Source organism: Chiloscyllium plagiosum, unplaced genomic scaffold (genome assembly GCF_037043375.1).
Source record: "Chiloscyllium plagiosum isolate Xiang-an unplaced genomic scaffold, Cpla_swu_hap1 HiC_scaffold_43, whole genome shotgun sequence".
NCBI classification, from domain to species: Eukaryota; Metazoa; Chordata; class Chondrichthyes; order Orectolobiformes; family Hemiscylliidae; genus Chiloscyllium; species Chiloscyllium plagiosum.
The window spans coordinates 2119108-2139380 of record NW_028270181.1 but is presented as its reverse complement, the minus strand read 5'-3'; the positions used below and the strand labels follow the sequence as shown (position 1 = coordinate 2139380).

Genomic DNA, 20273 nt, shown 5'->3' with positions numbered 1-20273 from the left:
CAGGATTATTCAGGTACATGATTATTCAGGAACAGGACTATTCACGAGCAGGATTTTTCAGTTACAGAATTAGTCAGGTACAACAGTATTCAGGTACAGGATTTTTCAGTTATAAGGTTATTCAGGTACTGGATTCTTCAGGAACAGTATTTATTCAGGAACAGGATTTTTCAGTTATAAGATTAATCAGGAACAGGATTATTCAGTGACAGGATTATTCAGGAACAGGATTTTTCAGTTACAGGATTATTCAGATTCAACATTATTCAGGTATAGGATTTTTCAGGAACAGGATTATTCAGGTACAGGATTATTCCGGAACAGGATTTTTCAGTTATATGATTATTCAGGTACATGATCATTCAGGAACAGGATTATTCAGGAACTGGATTATTCAGTTACAGGATTGTTCAGGAACAGGATTATTCAGGTACAGGATAATTCAGGAACAGGATTTTTCAGTTACAGGATTATTCCGGTACAGGCTTATTCGGGAACAGGATGTTTCGGGAACAGTATTATTCAGGAACAGGATTATGCAGTTAACAGATTATAAAAGTACAGGATTATTCAGAAACAGGATTACTCAATTACAGGATTATTCAGGTACAGGATTATTCAGGAACAGGATTATTCAGTTATAAGATTAATCAGGTACAGGATTATTCAGGTACAGTTTTATTCACTTATAAAATTATTCAGGAACAGGATTATTCAGGTACATGATTATTCGGAAACCGGATTATTCAGGAACAGGATTTTTCAGTTACAGGATTATTCAGGTACAAAATTATTCAGATACAGGATTTTTCAGTTATAAGATTATTCAGGTACAGGATTCTTCAGGAACAGGATTATTCAGGAACAGGATTTTTCAGTTACAGGATTATTCAGGTACAAAATTATTCAGATACAGGATTTTTCAGTTATAAGATTATTCAGGTACAGGATTCTTCAGGAACAGGATTATTCAGGTACAGGATTATTCAGGAACAGGATTTTTTCAGTTATGTGATTCTTCGGGTACTGGATCATTCAGGAACAGGATTATTCAGGAATTGGATGATTCAGGTACAGGATTTTCAGGAACAGGATTATTCAGGAACAGGATTTTTCAGTTACAGGAATATTCAGGAACAGGATTTTTCAGTTTTAAGGTTATTCAGATACAGGATTATTCAGGAAAAGGATTTTTCAGTTACAGGATTATTCAAGAACAGGATTTTTCAGTGATAAGATTATTCAGGTACAGGATCATTCAGGAACAGGATTATTCAGGAACAGGATTATTCAGGAACAGGATTATGCAGTTACTAGATTATTCAGGTACAGGATTATTCAGGAACAGGATTTTTCAGGTACAGGATTATTCAGTTATAAGATTTTTCAGTTACAGGATTATTCAGGTACAAGATTATTCATTTACAGGATTTTTCAGTTATAAGATTATTCAGGAACAGAATTATTCAGGAAAAGGTTTTTTCAGGAACAGGATTATTTAGGTACAGGATTATTCAGGGACAGGATTTTTCAGTTATATGATTCTTCTGGTACTGGATCATTCAGGAACAGGATTATTCAGGTACAGGATTATTTAGGAACAGGATTTTTCAGTTACTGGATAATTCTGGTTCAGGATTATTCTGAAACAGGATTATTCAGGTACATGATTATTCAGGAACAGGACTATTCACGAGCAGGATTTTTCAGTTACAGAATTAGTCAGGTACAACAGTATTCAGGTACAGGATTTTTCAGTTATAAGGTTATTCAGGTACTGGATTCTTCAGGAACAGTATTTATTCAGGAACAGGATTTTTCAGTTATAAGATTAATCAGGAACAGGATTATTCAGTGACAGGATTATTCAGGAACAGGATTTTTCAGTTACAGGATTATTCAGATTCAACATTATTCAGGTATAGGATTTTTCAGGAACAGGATTATTCAGGTACAGGATTATTCCGGAACAGGATTTTTCAGTTATATGATTATTCAGGTACATGATCATTCAGGAACAGGATTATTCAGGTACAGGATTATTCAGGAATAGGGTTATGCAGATACAGGATTATTCCGGGACAGGATTTTTCAGTTATATGATTATTCAGGTACAGGATCATTCAGGAACAGGATTATTCAGGTAGAAGGTTCTTCAGTTACAGGATTATTCAGGAACAGGATTTTTCTGTTACAGGATTATTCAGGTACAGGATTATTCCGGGACAGGATTTTTCAGTTATAAGATTATTCAGGTACAGGATTCCTCAGGAATAGGATTATTCAGGTTCAGGATTATTCAGGTACAGGATTATTCAGGTACATGATTTTTCAGTTATAAGAGTATTCTGGTACAGGAGTTTTCAGTTATAAGATTATTCAGGTACAGGATTCCTCAGGAATAGGATTATTCAGGTTCAGAATTATTCAGGTACAGGATTATTCAGGTACATGATTTTTCAGTTATAAGAGTATTCTGGTACAGGAGTTTTCAGTTATAAGATTATTCAGGTACAGGATTATTCAGGTACAGGATTATTCGGGAAAAGGATTTCTCAGGAACAGGATTATTCATGTACAGGATCATTCAGGAACAGGATTATTCAGGAACAGGATTTTTCTGTTACAGGATTATTCAGGTACAAGATTATTCAGGTACAGGAGTTTTCAGAAATAAGACTATTCAGGTACAGGAGTATTCAGGAACAGGATTTTTCAGTTATAAGATTATTCTGGTACAGGATCATTCAGGAACAGGATTATTCAGGAACTGGATTATTCAGTTACAGGATTGTTCAGGAACAGGATTATTCAGGTACAGGATAATTCAGGAACAGGATTTTTCAGTTACAGGATTATTCCGGTACAGGCTTATTCGGGAACAGGATGTTTCGGGAACAGTATTATTCAGGAACAGGATTATGCAGTTAACAGATTATAAAAGTACAGGATTATTCAGAAACAGGATTACTCAATTACAGGATTATTCAGGTACAGGATTATTCAGGAACAGGATTATTCAGTTATAAGATTAATCAGGTACAGGATTATTCAGGTACAGTTTTATTCACTTATAAAATTATTCAGGAACAGGATTATTCAGGTACATGATTATTCGGAAACCGGATTATTCAGGAACAGGATTTTTCAGTTACAGGATTATTCAGGTACAAAATTATTCAGATACAGGATTTTTCAGTTATAAGATTATTCGGGTACAGGATTCTTCAGGAACAGGATTATTCAGGAACAGGATTTTTCAGTTATGTGATTCTTCGGGTACTGGATCATTCAGGAACAGGATTATTCAGGAACTGGATGATTCAGGTACAGGATTATTCAGGAACAGGATTTTTCAGTTATGTGATTCTTCGGGTACTGCATCATTCAGGAACAAGATTATTCAGAAATAGGATTATCCAGGAACAGGAGTTTTCAGTTATAAGATTATTCAGGTACAGGATTATTCAGGAACAGGATATTTCAGTTACAGGATTGTTCTGGTACAGGCTTTTTCGGGAACAGGATGTTTCAGGAACAGTATTATTCAGGAACAGGATTATGCAGTTAACAGATTATTAAAGAACAGGATTATTCAGAAACAGGTTTATTCAGTTACAGGATTATTCAGGTACACGATCATTCAGGAACAGGATTATTCAGTTTTAAGATTAATCAGGTACAGGATTATTCAGGTACAGTTTTACTCACTTATAAAATTATTCAGGAACAGGATTATTCAGGTACATGATTATTCAGAAACCTGATTATTCAGGAACAGGATTTTTCAGTTACAGGATTATTCAGGTAAAAAATTATTTAGATACAGGATTTTTCAGTTATAAGATTATTCAGGTACAGGATTTTTCAGGAACAGGATTATTCAGGTACAGGATCATTCAGGAACAGGATTATTCAGGAACTGGATGATTCAGGTACAGGATTTTCAGGAACAGGATTATTCAGGAACAGGATTTTTCAGTTACAGGAATATTCAGGAACTGGATTTTTCAGTTTTAAGATTATTCAGATACAGGAGTATTCAGGAACAGGATTATTCAGGAACAGGATTATTCAAGAACAGGATTATGCAGTTACAGGATTATTCAGGTACAGGATTATTCAGGAACAGGATTTTTCAGTTACAGGATTATTCCGGTACAGGATTATTCAGGAACAGGATTTTTCAGTGATAAGATTATTCAGGCACAGGATCATTCAGGAACAGGATTATTCAGGAACAGGATTATTCAGGAACAGGATTATGCAGTTACTAGATTATTCAGGTACAGGATTATTCAGGAACAGGATTTTTCAGTTACAGGATTTTTCAGGTACAGGATTATTCAGGAACAGGATTATTCAGGTACAGGATTATTCAGGAACAGGATTTTTCTGTTACAGGATTATTCAGGTACAAGATTATTCACGTACAGGAGTTTTCAGAAACAAGATTATTCAGGTACAGGATTATTCAGGAACAGGATTTTTCAGTTATAAGATTATTCAGGTTACAGGATTCCTCAGGAACAGGATTATTCAGGTTCAGGATTATTCAGGTACAGGATTATTCAGGTACAGTAATTTTCAGTTATAAGAGTATTCTGGTACAGGATTTTTCAGTTATAAGATTATTCAGGTACAGGATTATTCAGGAACAGGATTATTCGGGAACAGGATTTTTCAGGAACAGAATTATTCATGTACAGGATCATTCAGGAACAGGATTATTCAGGAACAGGATTTTTCTGTTACAGGATTATTCAGGTACAAGATTATTCAGGTACAGGATGTTTCAGGTATAAGATTATTCAGATAGAGGAGTTTTCAGAAACAAGACTATTCAGGTACAGGATAATTCAGGAACAGGATTTTTCAGTTACAGGATTATTCCGGTACAGTCTTATTCGGGAACAGGATGTTTCAGGAACAGTATTATTCAGGAACAGGATTATACAGTTAACAGATTATAAAAGTACAAGATTATTCAGAAACAGGATTACTCAATTACAGGATTATTCAGGTACAGGATTATTCAGGAACAGGATTATTCAGTTATAAGATTAATCAGGTACAGGATTATTCAGGTAGTTTTATTCACTTATAAAATTATTCAGGAACAGGATTATTCAGGTACATGATTATTCGGAAACCGGATTATTCAGGAACAGGATTTTTCAGTTACAGGATTATTCAGGTACAAAATTATTCAGATACAGGATTTTTCAGTTATAAGATTATTCAGGTACAGGATTCTTCAGGAACAGGATTATTCAGGTACAGGATTATTCAGGAACAGGATTTTTCAGTTATGTGATAGGCAAAGTAATGGAAAGGGTACTGAGGGATAGGATTTATGAGTATCTGGAAAGACACTGCTTGATTAGGGACAGCCAGCACGGATTTGTGAAGGGTAGGTCTTGCCTTACAAGTCTTATTGAATTCTTCGAGGAGGTGACCAAGCATGTGGATGAGGGTAGAGCAGTGGATGTAGTGTACATGGATTTTAGTAAGGCATTTGATAAGGTTCCCCATGGTAGGCTTATGCGGAAAGTCAGGAGGCATGGGATAGAGGGAAATTTGGCCAATTGGATAGAAAACTGGCTAACCGGTCGAAGGCAGAGAGTGGTGGTAGATGGTAAATATTCAGCCTGGAGCCCAGTTACAAGTGGAGTTCCGCAGGGATCAGTTCTGGGTCCTCTGCTGTTTGTAATTTTTATTAATGACTTAGATGAGGGAGTCGAAGGGTGGGTCAGTAAATTTGCAGATGATACGAAGATAGGTGGAGTTGTGGACAGTGAGGAGGGCTGTTGTCGGCTGCAGAGGGACTTAGATATGATGCAGAGCTGGGCTGAGGAGTGGCAGATGGAGTTCAACCCTGCCAAGTGTGAGGTTGTCCATTTTGGAAGAACAAATAAGAATGCGGAATACAGGGTTAATGGTAGGGTTCTTAGTCAGGTGGAGGAACAGAGGGATCTTGGGGTCTATGTACATAGATCTTTGAAGGTTGCCACTCAGGTGGATAGAGTTTGTAAGAAGGCCTATGGAGTATTATCGTTCATTAGCAGAGGGATTGAATTCAAGAGTCGTGAAGTGATGTTGCAGCTGTACAGGACCTTGGTTAGGCCACAGTTGGAGTATTGTGTGCAGTTCTGGTCGCCTCACTTTAGGAAAGATGTGGAAGCTTTGGAGAGGGTGCAGAGAAGATTTACCAGGATGTTGCCTGGAATGGAGAGGAAGTCGTATGAGGATAGGTTGAGAGTTCTCGGCCTTTTCTCGTTGGAACGGCGAAGGATGAGGGGTGACTTGATAGAGGTTTATAAGATGATCAGAGGAATAGATAGAGTAGACAGTCAGAAACTTTTTCCCCGGGTACAACAGAGTGTTACAAGGGGACATAAATTTAAGGTGAAGGGTGGAAGGTATAGGGGAGATGTCAGGGGTGGGTTCTTTACCCAGAGAGTGGTGGGGGCATGGAATGCGCTGCCCGTGGGAGTGGTAGAGTCGGAATCATTGGCGACCTTTAAGCGGCATTTGGATAGGTACATGGATGGGTACTTAATCTAGGTTAGAAGTTCAGCACAACATCGTGGGCCGAAGGGCCTGTTCTGTGCTGTATTGTTCTATGTTCTATGTTCTATGATTCTTCGGGTACTGGATCATTCACGAACAGGATTATTCAGGAATTGGATGATTCAGGTACAGGATTTTCAGGAACAGGATTATTCAGGTACAGGATTATTCGGGAACAGGATTTTTCAGTAACAGGACTTTTCTGTTACAGGATTATTCAGGTACAAGATTATTCAGGTACAGGATGTTTCAGGTATAAGATTATTCAGCTACAGGAGTTTTCAGAAACAAGACTATTCAGGTACAGGATTATTCAGGAACAGGATTTTTCAGTTATAAGATTATTCAGGTATAGGATCATTCAGGAACAGGATTATTCAGGAACTGGATTATTCAGTTACAGGATTATTCAGGAACAGGAATTTGCAGTTATAAGATTATTCAGGTACAGGATTATTCAGGAACAGGATTTTTCAGTTACAGGATTATTCCGGTACAGGCTTATTCGGGAACAGGATGTTTCAGGAACAGTGTTATTCAGGAACAGGATTATGCAGTTAACAGATTATTAAAGTACAGGATTATTCAGGAACAGGATTATTCAGTTACAGAATTATTAAGGTACACGATTATGCAGGAACAGGTTTATTCAGTTATTAGATTATTCAGGTACAGGATTATTCAGGTACAGGTTTATTCAGAAACTGGATTATTCAGGAACAGGATTTTTCAGTTACAGGATTACTCAGGCACAAAATTATTCAGATACAGGATTTTTCAGGTATAAGATTATTCAGATACAGGATCATTCAGGTACAGGATTATTCAGGTACAGGAGTTTTCAGTTATAAGATTATTCAGGTACAGGATTATTCAGGAACAGGATTATTCGGGAACAGGAGTTTTCAGGAACAGGATTATTTATGTACAGGATCATTCAGGAACAGGATTCATCAGGAACAGGATTATTCAGGAACAGGATTTGTCTGTTACAGGATTATTCAGGTACAAGATTATTCAGGTACAGGATGTTTCAGGTATAAGATTATTCAGGTACAGGATGTTTCAGGTATAAGATTATTCAGCTACAGGAGTTTTCAGAAACAAGACTATTCAGGTACAGGAGTATTCAGGAACAGGATTTTTCAGTTATAAGATTATTCAAGTACAGGATCATTCAGGAACAGGATTATTCAGGAACTGGATTATTCAATTACAGGATTATTCAGGAACAGAACCATTCAGGTACAGGATTATTCAGGTACAGGATTATTTAGGAACAGGAAATTGCAGTTATAAGATTATTCAGGTACAGGATTATTCAGGAACAGGATTTTTCAGTTACAGGATTATTTCGGTACAGGCTTATTCAGGAACAGGATGTTTCAGGAACAGTATTATTCAGGAACAGGATTATGCAGTTAACAGATTATTAATGTACAGGATTATTCAGAAACAGGATTATTCAGTTACAGAATTATTAAGGTACACGATTATTCAGGAACAGGTTTACTCAGTTATTAGATTATTCAGGTACAGGATTATTCAGGTACAGGTTTATTCATTTATAAAATTATTCAGGAACAGGATTATTCAGGTACATGATTATTCAGAAACCGGATTATTCAGGAACAGGATTTTTCAGTTACAGGATTATTCAGGTACAAAATTATTCAGATACAGGATTTTTCAGTTATAAGATTATTCAGGTACAGGATTCTTCAGGAACAGGATTATTCAGGAACAGGATTTTTCAGTTATGTGATTCTTCGGGTACTGGATCATTCAGGAACAGGATTATTCAGGAACTGGATGATTCAGGTACAGGATTTTCAGGAACAGGATTATTCAGGAACAGGATTTTTCAGTTACAGGAATATTCAGGAACAGGAGTTTTCAGTTTTAAGATTATTCAGATACAGGATTATTCAGGAAAAGGATTTTTCAGTTACAGGATTATTCAGGAACAGGATTTTTCAGTGATAAGATTATTCAGGTACAGGATCATTCAGGAACAGGATTATTCAGGTACAGGATCATTCAGGAACAGGATTATTCAGGAACAGGATTATTCAGGAACAGGATTATGCAGTTACTAGATTATTCAGGTACAGGATTATTCAGGAACAGGATTTTTCAGGTACAGGATTATTCAGGTACAAGATTATTCATTTACAGGATTTTTCAGTTATAAGATTATTCAGGAACAGAATTATTCAGGAAAAGGGTTTTTCAGGAACAGGATTATTTAGGTACAGGATTATTCAGGGACAGGATTTTTCAGTTATATGATTCTTCTGGTACTGGATCATTCAGGAACAGGATTATTCAGGTACAGGATTATTTAGGAACAGGATTTTTCAGTTACTGGATAATTCTCGTTCAGGATTATTCTGAAACAGGATTATTCAGGTACATGATTATTCAGGAACAGGACTATTCACGAGCAGGATTTTTCAGTTACAGAATTAGTCAGGTACAACAGTATTCAGGTACAGGATTTTTCAGTTATAAGGTTATTCAGGTACTGGATTCTTCAGGAACAGTATTTATTCAGGAACAGGATTTTTCAGTTATAAGATTAATCAGGAACAGGATTATTCAGTGACAGGATTATTCAGGAACAGGATTTTTCAGTTACAGGATTATTCAGATTCAACATTATTCAGGTATAGGATTTTTCAGGAACAGGATTATTCAGGTACAGGATTATTCCGGAACAGGATTTTTCAGTTATATGATTATTCAGGTACATGATCATTCAGGAACAGGATTATTCAGGTACATGATTATTCAGGAATAGGGGTTATGCAGATACAGGATTATTCCGGAACAGGATTTTTCAGTTATAAGATTATTCAGGTACAGGATCATCCAGGAACAGGATTATTCAGGTAGAAGGTTCTTCAGGTACAGGATTATTCAGGAACAGGGTTTTTCAGTTATAAGATTATTCAGGTACAGGATTCCTCAGGAATAGGATTATTCAGGTTCAGGATTATTCAGGAACAGGATTATTCAGGTACAGGATTATTCAGGTACATGATTTTTCAGTTATAAGAGTATTCTGGTACCGGGGTTTTCAGTTATAAGATTATTCAGGTACAGGATTATTCAGGAACAGGATTATTCGGGAACAGGATTTTTCAGGAACAGGATTATTCATGTACAGGATCATTCAGGAACAGGATTATTCAGGAACAGGATTTTTCTGTTACAGGATTATTCAGGTACAAGATTATTCAGGTACAGGAGTTTTCAGAAACAAGACTATTCAGGTACAGGAGTATTCAGGAACAGGATTTTTCAGTTATAAGATTATTCAGGTACAGAATCATTCAGGAACAGGATTATTCAGGAACTGGATTATTCAGTTACAGGATTATTCAGGAACAGGATTATTCAGGTACAGGCTTATTCAGGAACAGGATGTTTCGGGAACAGTATTATTCAGGAACAGGATTATGCAGTTAACAGATTAAAAAAGTACAGTATTATTCAGAAACAGGATTACTCAATTACAGGATCATTCAGGAACAGGATTATTCAGGAACAGGATTTTTCTGTTACAGGATTATTCAGGTACAAGATTATTCAGGTACAGGAGTTTTCAGAAACAAGACTATTCAGGTACAGGAGTATTCAGGAACAGGATTTTTCAGTTATAAGATTATTCAGGTACAGGATCATTCAGGAACAGGATTATTCAGGAACTGGATTATTCAGTTACAGGATTTTTCAGTTACAGGATTATTCCGGTACAGGCTTATTCAGGAACAGGATGTTTCAGGAACAGTATTATTCAGGAACAGGATTAAGCAGTTAACAGATTATAAAAGTACAGGATTATTCAGAAACAGGATTACTCAATTACAGGATTATTCAGGTACAGGATTATTCAGGAACAGGATTATTCAGTTATAAGATTAATCAGGTACAGGATTATTCAGGTACAGTTTTATTCACTTATAAAATTATTCAGGAACAGGATTATTCAGGTACATGATTATTCGGAAACCGGATTATTCAGGAACAGGATTTTTCAGTTACAGGATTATTCAGGTACAAAATTATTCAGATACAGGATTTTTCAGGGACAGGATTATTCAGGAACAGGATTTTTCAGTTATGTGATTCTTCGGGTACTGGATCATTCAGGAACAGGATTATTCAGGAACTGGATGATTCAGGTACAGGATTATTCAGGAACAGGATTTTTCAGTTATGTGATTCTTCGCGTACTGGATCAGTCAGGAACAGGATTATTCAGGAACAGGATTATTCACGTACAGGATTATCCAGGAACAGGAGTTTTCAGTTATAAGATTATTCAGGTACAGGATTATTCAGGAACAGGATATTTCAGTTACAGGATTGTTCTGGTACAGGCTTTTTCGGGAACAGGATGTTTCAGGAACAGTATTATTCAGGAACAGGATTATGCAGTTAACAGATTATTAAAGAACAGGATTATTCAGAAACAGGTTTATGCAGTTGCAGGATTATTCAGGTACACGATCATTCAGGAACAGGATTATTCAGTTTTAAGATTAATCAGGTACAGGATTATTCAGGTACAGTTTTACTCACTTATAAAATTATTCAGGAACAGGATTATTCAGTTACAGGATTATTCAGGTAAAAAATTATTCAGATACAGGATTTTTCAGTTATAAAATTATTCAGGTACAGGATTTTTCAGGAACAGGATTATTCAGGTACAGGGTCATTCAGGAACAGGATTATTCAGGAACTGGATGATTCAGGTACAGGATTTTCAGGAACAGGATTATTCAGGAACAGGATTTTTCAGTTACAGGAATATTCAGGAACTGGATTTTTCAGTTTTAAGATTATTCAGATACAGGATTATTCAGGAACAGGATTATTCAGGAACAGGATTATTCAAGAACAGGATTATGCAGTTACAGGATTATTCAGGTACAGGATTATTCAGGAACAGGATTTTTCAGTTACAGGATTATTCCGGTACAGGATTATTCAGGAACAGGATTTTTCAGTGATAAGATTATTCAGGCACAGGATCATTCAGGAACAGGATTATTCAGGAACAGGATTATTCAGGAACAGGATTATGCAGTTACTAGATTATTCAGGTACAGGATTATTCAGGAACAGGATTTTTCAGTTACAGGATTTTTCAGGTACAGGATTATTCAGGAACAGGATTATTCAGGTACAGGATTATTCAGGAACAGGATTTTTCTGTTACAGGATTATTCAGGTACAAGATTATTCACGTACAGGAGTTTTCAGAAACAAGATTATTCAGGTACAGGATTATTCAGGAACAGGATTTTTCAGTTATAAGATTATTCAGGTACAGGATTCCTCAGGAACAGGATTATTCAGGTTCAGGATTATTCAGGTACAGGATTATTCAGGTACAGTAATTTTCAGTTATAAGAGCATTCTGGTACAGGATTTTTCAGTTATAAGAGTATTCAGGTACAGGATTATTCAGGAACAGGATTTTTCAGTTACAGGATTATTCAGGTAAAAAATTATTCAGATACAGGATTTTTCAGTTATAAAATTATTCAGGTACAGGATTTTTCAGGAACAGGATTATTCAGGTACATGGTCATTCAGGAACAGGATTATTCAGGAACTGGATGATTCAGGTACAGGATTTTCAGGAACAGGATTATTCAGGAACAGGATTTTTCAGTTACAGGAATATTCAGGAACTGGATTTTTCAGTTTTAAGATTATTCAGATACAGGAGTATTCAGGAACAGGATTATTCAGGAACAGGATTATTCAAGAACAGGATTATGCAGTTACAGGATTATTCAGGTACAGGATTATTCAGGAACAGGATTTTTCAGTTACAGGATTATTCCGGTACAGGATTATTCAGGAACAGGATTTTTCAGTGATTAGATTATTCAGGCACAGGATCATTCAGGAACAGGATTATTCAGCAACAGGATCATTCAGGAACAGGATTATGCAGTTACTAGATTATTCAGGTACAGGATTATTCAGGAACAGGATTTTTCAGTTACAGGATTTTTCAGGTACAGGATTTTTCAGGAACAGGATTATTCAGGTACAGGATTATTCAGGAACAGGATTTTTCTGTTACAGGATTATTCAGGTACAAGATTATTCACGTACAGGAGTTTTCAGAAACAAGATTATTCAGGTACAGGATTATTCAGGAACAGGATTTTTCAGTTATAAGATTATTCAGGTACAGGATTCCTCAGGAACAGGATTATTCAGGTTCAGGATTATTCAGGTACAGGATTATTCAGGTACAGTAATTTTCAGTTATAAGAGTATTCTGGTACAGGATTTTTCAGTTATAAGAGTATTCAGGTACAGGATTATTCAGGAACAGGATTATTCGGGAACAGGATTTTTCAGGAACAGAATTATTCATGTACAGGATCATTCAGGAACAGGATTATTCAGGAACAGGATTTTTCTGTTACAGGATTATTCAGGTACAAGATTATTCAGGTACAGGATGTTTCAGGTATAAGATTATTCAGATAGATGAGTTTTCAGAAACAATTCAGGTACAGGAGTATTCAGGAACAGGATTTTTCAGTTATAAGATTATTCAGGTACAGGATCATTCAGGAACAGGATTATTCAGGAACTGGATTATTCAGTTACAGGATTATTCAGATTCAACATTATTCAGGTATAGGATTTTTCAGGAACAGGATTATTCAGGTACAGGATTATTCTGGAACAGGATTTTTCAGTTATATGATTATTCAGGTACAGGATCATTCAGGAACAGGATTATTCAGGTAGAAGGTTCTTCAGTTACAGGACTATTCAGGAACAGGGTTTTTCTCTTACAGGATTATTCAGGTACAGGATTATTCAGGAACAGGATTTTTCAGTTATAAGATTATTCAGGTACAGGATTCCTCAGGAATAGGATTATTCAGGTTCAGGATTATTCAGGTACAGGATTATTCAGGTACATGATTTTTCAGTTATAAGAGTATTCTGGTACAGGAGTTTTCAGTTATAAGATTATTCAGGTACCGGATTATTCAGGAACAGGATTATTCGGGAACAGGATTTTTCAGGAACAGGATTATTCATGTACAGGATCATTCAGGAACAGGATTATTCAGGAACAGGATTTTTCTGTTACAGGATTATTCAGGTACAAGATTATTCAGGTGCAGGAGTTGTCAGAAACAAGACTATTCAGGTACAGGAGTATTCAGGAACAGGATTTTTCAGTTATAAGATTATTCAGGTACAGGATCATTCAGGAACAGGATTATTCAGGAACTGGATTATTCAGTTACAGGATTATTCAGGAACAGGATTATTCAGGTACAGGATAATTCAGGAACAGGATTTTTCAGTTACAGGATTATTCCGGTACAGGCTTATTCAGGAACAGGATGTTTCGGGAACAGTATTATTCAGGAACAGGATTATGCAGTTAACAGATTATAAAAGTACAGGATTATTCAGAAACAGGATTACTCAATTACAGGATTATTCAGGTACAGTTTTATTCACTTATAAAATTATTCAGGAACAGGATTATTCAGGTACATGATTATTCGGAAACCGGATTATTCAGGAACAGGATTTTTCAGTTACAGGATTATTCAGGTACAAAATTATTCAGATACAGGATTTTTCAGGGACAGGATTATTCAGGAACAGGATTTTTCAGTTATGTGATTCTTCGGGTACTGGATCATTCAGGAACAGGATTATTCAGGAACTGGATGATTCAGGTACAGGATTATTCAGGAACAGGATTTTTCAGTTATGTGATTCTTCGGGTACTGGATCAGTCAGGAACAGGATTATTCAGGAACAGGATTATTCACGTACAGGATTATCCAGGAACAGGAGTTTTCAGTTATAAGATTATTCAGGTACAGGATTATTCAGGAACAGGATATTTCAGTTACAGGATTGTTCTGGTACAGGCTTTTTCGGGAACAGGATGTTTCAGGAACAGTATTATTCAGGAACAGGATTATGCAGTTAACAGATTATTAAAGAACAGGATTATTCAGAAACAGGTTTATTCAGTTACAGGATTATTCAGGTACACGATCATTCAGGAACAGGATTATTCAGTTTTAAGATTAATCAGGTACAGGATTATTCAGGTACAGTTTTACTCACTTATAAAATTATTCAGGAACAGGATTATTCAGGTACATGATTATTCAGAAACCTGATTATTCAGGAACAGGATTTTTCAGTTACAGGATTATTCAGGTAAAAAATTATTCAGATACAGGATTTTTCAGTTATAAGATTATTCAGGTACAGGATTTTTCAGGAACAGGATTATTCAGGTACAGGATCATTCAGGAACAGGATTATTCAGGAACTGGATGATTCAGGTACAGGATTTTCAGGAACAGGATTATTCAGGAACAGGATTTTTCAGTTACAGGAATATTCAGGAACTGGATTTTTCAGTTTTAAGATTATTCAGATACAGGATATTCAGGAACAGGATTATTCAGGAACAGGATTATTCAAGAACAGGATTATGCAGTTACAGGATTATTCAGGTACAGGATTATTCAGGAACAGGATTTTTCAGTTACAGGATTATTCCGGTACAGGATTATTCAGGAACAGGATTTTTCAGTGATTAGATTATTCAGGCACAGGATCATTCAGGAACAGGATTATTCAGCAACAGGATCATTCAGGAACAGGATTATGCAGTTACTAGATTATTCAGGTACAGGATTATTCAGGAACAGGATTTTTCAGTTACAAGATTTTTCAGGTACAGGATTATTCAGGATCAGGATTATTCAGGTACAGGATTATTCAGGAACAGGATTTTCCTGTTACAGGATTATTCAGGTACAAGATTATTCACGTACAGGAGTTTTCTGTTACAGGATTATTCAGGTACAAGATTATTCACGTACAGGATTATTCAGGAACAGGATTTTTCAGTTATAAGATTATTCAGGTACAGGATTCCTCAGGAACAGGATTATTCAGGTTCAGGATTATTCAGGTACAGGATTATTCAGGTACAGTAATTTCCAGTTATAAGAGTATTCTGGTACAGGATTTTTCAGTTAAAAGATTATTCAGGTACAGGATTATTCAGGAACAGGATTATTCGGGAACAGGATTTTTCAGGAACAGAATTATTCATGTACAGGATCATTCAGGAACAGGATTATTCAGGAACAGGATTTTTCTGTTACAGGATTATTCAGGTACAAGATTATTCAGGTACAGGATGTTTCAGGTATAAGATTATTCAGATAGAGGAGTTTTCAGAAACAAGACTATTCAGGTACAGGATAATTCAGGAACAGGATTTTTCAGTTATAAGATTATTCAGGTACAGGATCATTCCGGAACAGGATTATTCAGGAACTGGATTATTCAGTTACAGGATTATTCAGGAACAGGATTATTCAGGTACAGGATAATTCAGGAACAGGATTTTTCAGTTACAGGATTATTCCGGTACAGGCTTATTCAGGAACAGGATGTTTCGGGAACAGTATTATTCAGGAACAGGATTATGCAGTTAACAGATTATAAAAGTACAGGATTATTCAGAAACAGGATTACTCAATTACAGGATTATTCAGGTACAGGATTATTCAGGAACAGGATTATTCAGTTATAAGATTAATCAGGTACAGGATTATTCAGGTACAGTTTTATTCACTTATAAAATTATTCAGGAACAGGATTATTCAGGTACATGATTATTCGGGAACCGGATTATTCAGGAACAGGATTTTTCAGTTACAGGATTATTCAGGTACAAAATTATTCAGGAACAGGATTTTTCAGTTATAAGATTATTCAGGTACAGGATTCTTCAGGAACAGGATTATTCAGGTACAGGATTATTCAGGAACAGGATTTTTCAGTTATGTGATAGGCAAAGTAATGGAAAGGGTACTGAGGGATAGGATTTGAGAGTATCTGGAAAGACACTGCTTGATTAGGGACAGCCAGCACGGATTTGTGAAGGGTAGGTCTTGCCTTACAAGTCTTATTGAATTCTTCGAGGAGGTGACCAAGCATGTGGATGAGGGTAGAGCAGTGGATGTAGTGTACATGGATTTTAGTGAGGCATTTGATAAGGTTCCCCATGTTAGGCTTATGCGGAAAGTCAGGAGGCATGGGATAGAGGGAAATTTGGCCAATTGGATAGAAAACTGGCTAACCGGTCGAAGGCAGAGAGTGGTGGTAGATGGTAAATATTCAGCCTGGAGCCCAGTTACAAGTGGAGTTCCGCAGGAATCAGTTCTGGGTCCTCTGCTGTTTGTAATTTTTATTCATGACTTAGATGAGGGAGTCGAAGGGTGGGTCAGTAAATTTGCAGATGATACGAAGATAGGTGGAGTTGTGGACAGTGAGGAGGGCTGTTGTCGGCTGCAGAGGGACTTAGATATGATGCAGAGCTGGGCTGAGGAGTGGCAGATGGAGTTCAACCCTGCCAAGTGTGAGGTTGTCCATTTTGGAAGAACAAATAAGAATGCGGAATACAGGGTTAATGGTAGGGTTCTTAGTCAGGTGGAGGAACAGAGGGATCTTGGGGTCTATGTACATAGATCTTTGAAGGTTGCCACTCAGGTGGATAGAGTTTGTAAGAAGGCCTATGGAGTATTATCGTTCATTAGCAGAGGGATTGAATTCAAGAGTCGTGAAGTGATGTTGCAGCTGTACAGGACCTTGGTTAGGCCACAGTTGGAGTACTGTGTGCAGTTCTGGTCGCCTCACTTTAGGAAAGATGTGGAAGCTTTGGAGAGGGTGCAGAGAAGATTTACCAGGATGTTGCCTGGAATGGAGAGGAAGTCGTACGAGGATAGGTTGAGAGTTCTCGGCCTTTTCTCGTTGGAACGGCGAAGGATGAGGGGTGACTTGATAGAGGTTTATAAGATGATTAGAGGAATAGATAGAGTAGACAGTCAGAAACTTTTTCCCCGGGTACAACAGAGTGTTACAAGGGGACATAAATTTAAGGTGAAGGGTGGAAGGTATAGGGGAGATGTCAGGGGTGGGTTCTTTACCCAGAGAGTGGTGGGGGCATGGAATGCGCTGCCCGTGGGAGTGGTAGAGTCGGAATCATTGGCGACCTTTAAGCGGCATTTGGATAGGTACATGGATGGGTACTTAATCTAGGTTAGAAGTTCGGCACAACATCGTGGGCCGAAGGGCCTGTTCTGTGCTGTATTGTTCTATGTTCTATGTTCTATGATTCTTCGGGTACTGGATCATTCACGAACAGGATTATTCAGGAACTGGATGATTCAGGTACAGGATTTTCAGGAACAGGATTATTCAGGAACAGGATTTTTCAGTTACAGGATTATTCAGGTACAGGATTTTTCAGTTAGAGGATTATTCAGGAACAGGATTATTCAGGTACAGGATTATTGATGTACAGGACTATTCATGAACAAGATTATTCAGGAACAGGATTTTTCAGTTACAGGATTATTCAGGTACAAAATTATTCAGGTCCAGGATTTTTCAGTTATACGATTATTCAGGTACAGGATTCTTCAGGAACAGGATTATTCAAGTACAGGATTATTCAGGAACAGGATTTTTCAGGAACAGGATTTTTCACATATTGGATTATTCAGGAACAGTATTTTACAGCTATATGATTATTCAGGTACAGCATCATTCATGAACAGGATTATTCAGGTACTGGATCATTCAGGAGCCGGATTATTCAGAAACAGGATTTTTCAATTACTGGAATATTCAGGAACAGGATTTTTCAGTTATAAGTTTATTCAGGTACAAGATTATTGAGGAACAGGATTATTCAGGTACAGGATTATTCAGGAACAGGATTTTTAAATTATAAGATTATTCAGGTACAGGATTATTCAGGAACAGGATTATCCAGCAATAGGATTTTTCAGTTACAGGATTATTCAGGAACTGGATTTTTAAATTACAGGATTAGGCAGGTATAAGATTATTCAGGAACAGGATTTTTCAGTTATAATATTATTCAGGCACAGGATTATTCAGTTACAGGATTTTTCAGAACATAATTATTCAGGTACAGGATTATTCGGGTACAGGATTATTCACGTACAGGATTTTTCAGTTATAACACTATTCTGGTACAGGATTTTTCAGTTATGAGATTATTCAGGTACAGGATTATTCAGGAACATGATTATTCGGGAACAGGACTTTTCAGTCATAAGATTATTCAGATACAGGATCATTCAGTAACAGGATTTTTCTGGAACAGGATTTTTCAGTTATAGGATTATTCAGTTACAGGATTATTCAGGAACAGGAGTATTCAGTTACAGGATTATTCAGGTACTGGATTATTCAGGAACAGGATTTTTCAGTTATAGGATTATTCAGGAACAGGATTATTCAGGTACAGGATTATTCAGATACAGGATTTTTCAGTTTTAGGATTATTCAGGTATAGGATTATTCAGGAACAGGATTTTTCAGTTGCCCCTATCTGATGTGCTGTGGACATTAGCAAGTAATTGTCATAGCATCTAAGGATTGTAGGGGTTCTGGGATGGAGTGCTGTGCAGCTCCCATCTCAGCTCAGCCCCAGTGGCTACCAACCACACCCCATGCCCCCACTGCTTTCGAAAGTTGGTTGTATATCAAAGGACCATTTCCTTGCGACAGTTGCAATGGCACTACAGCTTCTGAAAGTAACGCTGCTCCCTCTGAAAAACACCACCTCCCCCCCAACAAATGCCAACATCACCCCATAATGACCCAGCTCCAATCACACGCCCTGCCCTTCTCGGACTGCACCCACTCCTCTGTCCTGTCCCTCTAGCTCCCAGCGTCTCCGCTGTTGGATGTATTTTGGAAATCTCAGAGTGCAGCATGTGCTGTGGGAATATATTCCAACAGCTCCTGTCCTATTGGATTGGTCATTAATCACAGCAGTGGTGAGGGCATGCATGACCCAATCAGATTAATCTGTCAACTGATTCACTTTCACACCTTCCGAAGGTACAGTGCCTTTGTGTCTGTCACTGGGAAATGATCCATTAATGTTGGACTAACTTTCAAAAGTGATAGATTTATCATCTGGAAACTGCGATTAGAATTGCCTGGGTTTTGTTCTCCCTTCTCTTGTTTCCCATGACAGTAAGAAACTGAATGAACCCAAGGGTAGCTGCTGCTCTTGGCTGTAGCAGAACGTGTGGACAGGAAAGTGAGGACATCTACAGGGTCAGCTCCATCATTGCTGAGTCACCGAACAGTAACGGTGCACAGAGAGGCCATTCAGCCCATCACTGCTGAGTCACCGAACAGTAACGGTGCACAGAGAGGCCATTCAGCCCATCACTGCTGAGTAACCAAATAGTGAGGGTGCAAAGAGAGGCCACTCAGCCCATCGAGCTTGCACTGGTTACGGGGAGCATCATCTTCTTGTTCCAATCTCCTGCTCTTTCCCCCCAATAACCTTGCTTTTTTTTAAATCCAAATAATCATTCAATGCCCGTCTTGAAAGCCTCATTAAACATGCCTCCATCACATTCCCAGGCAGTGCATTCCAGACCCTGACTCCTGGCTGGGTGAAGGTGTATTTTTCTCCTGTCACTCTTGCTTCTTTTTCACATTGATTTACATCCATGCTGTCTCCTCCTTGTTCCTTGTACAAGGGGGGGAAATGTATGTTCCTGAGCGGGTTTGAGATGGGAAATAGGGTGACATCA

At 37.3% G+C, this 20273-nt stretch overlaps 1 protein-coding gene across 3 annotated transcripts in view; it reads right to left on the bottom strand.

Annotated features, from left to right (window-relative positions):
- LOC122541732 (glutamate receptor ionotropic, delta-1-like) overlaps window positions 1-20273 on the bottom strand; it is an 849209-nt gene that overhangs the window by 89416 nt on the left and 739520 nt on the right. The gene's annotated exons all lie outside the window — the stretch shown is intronic.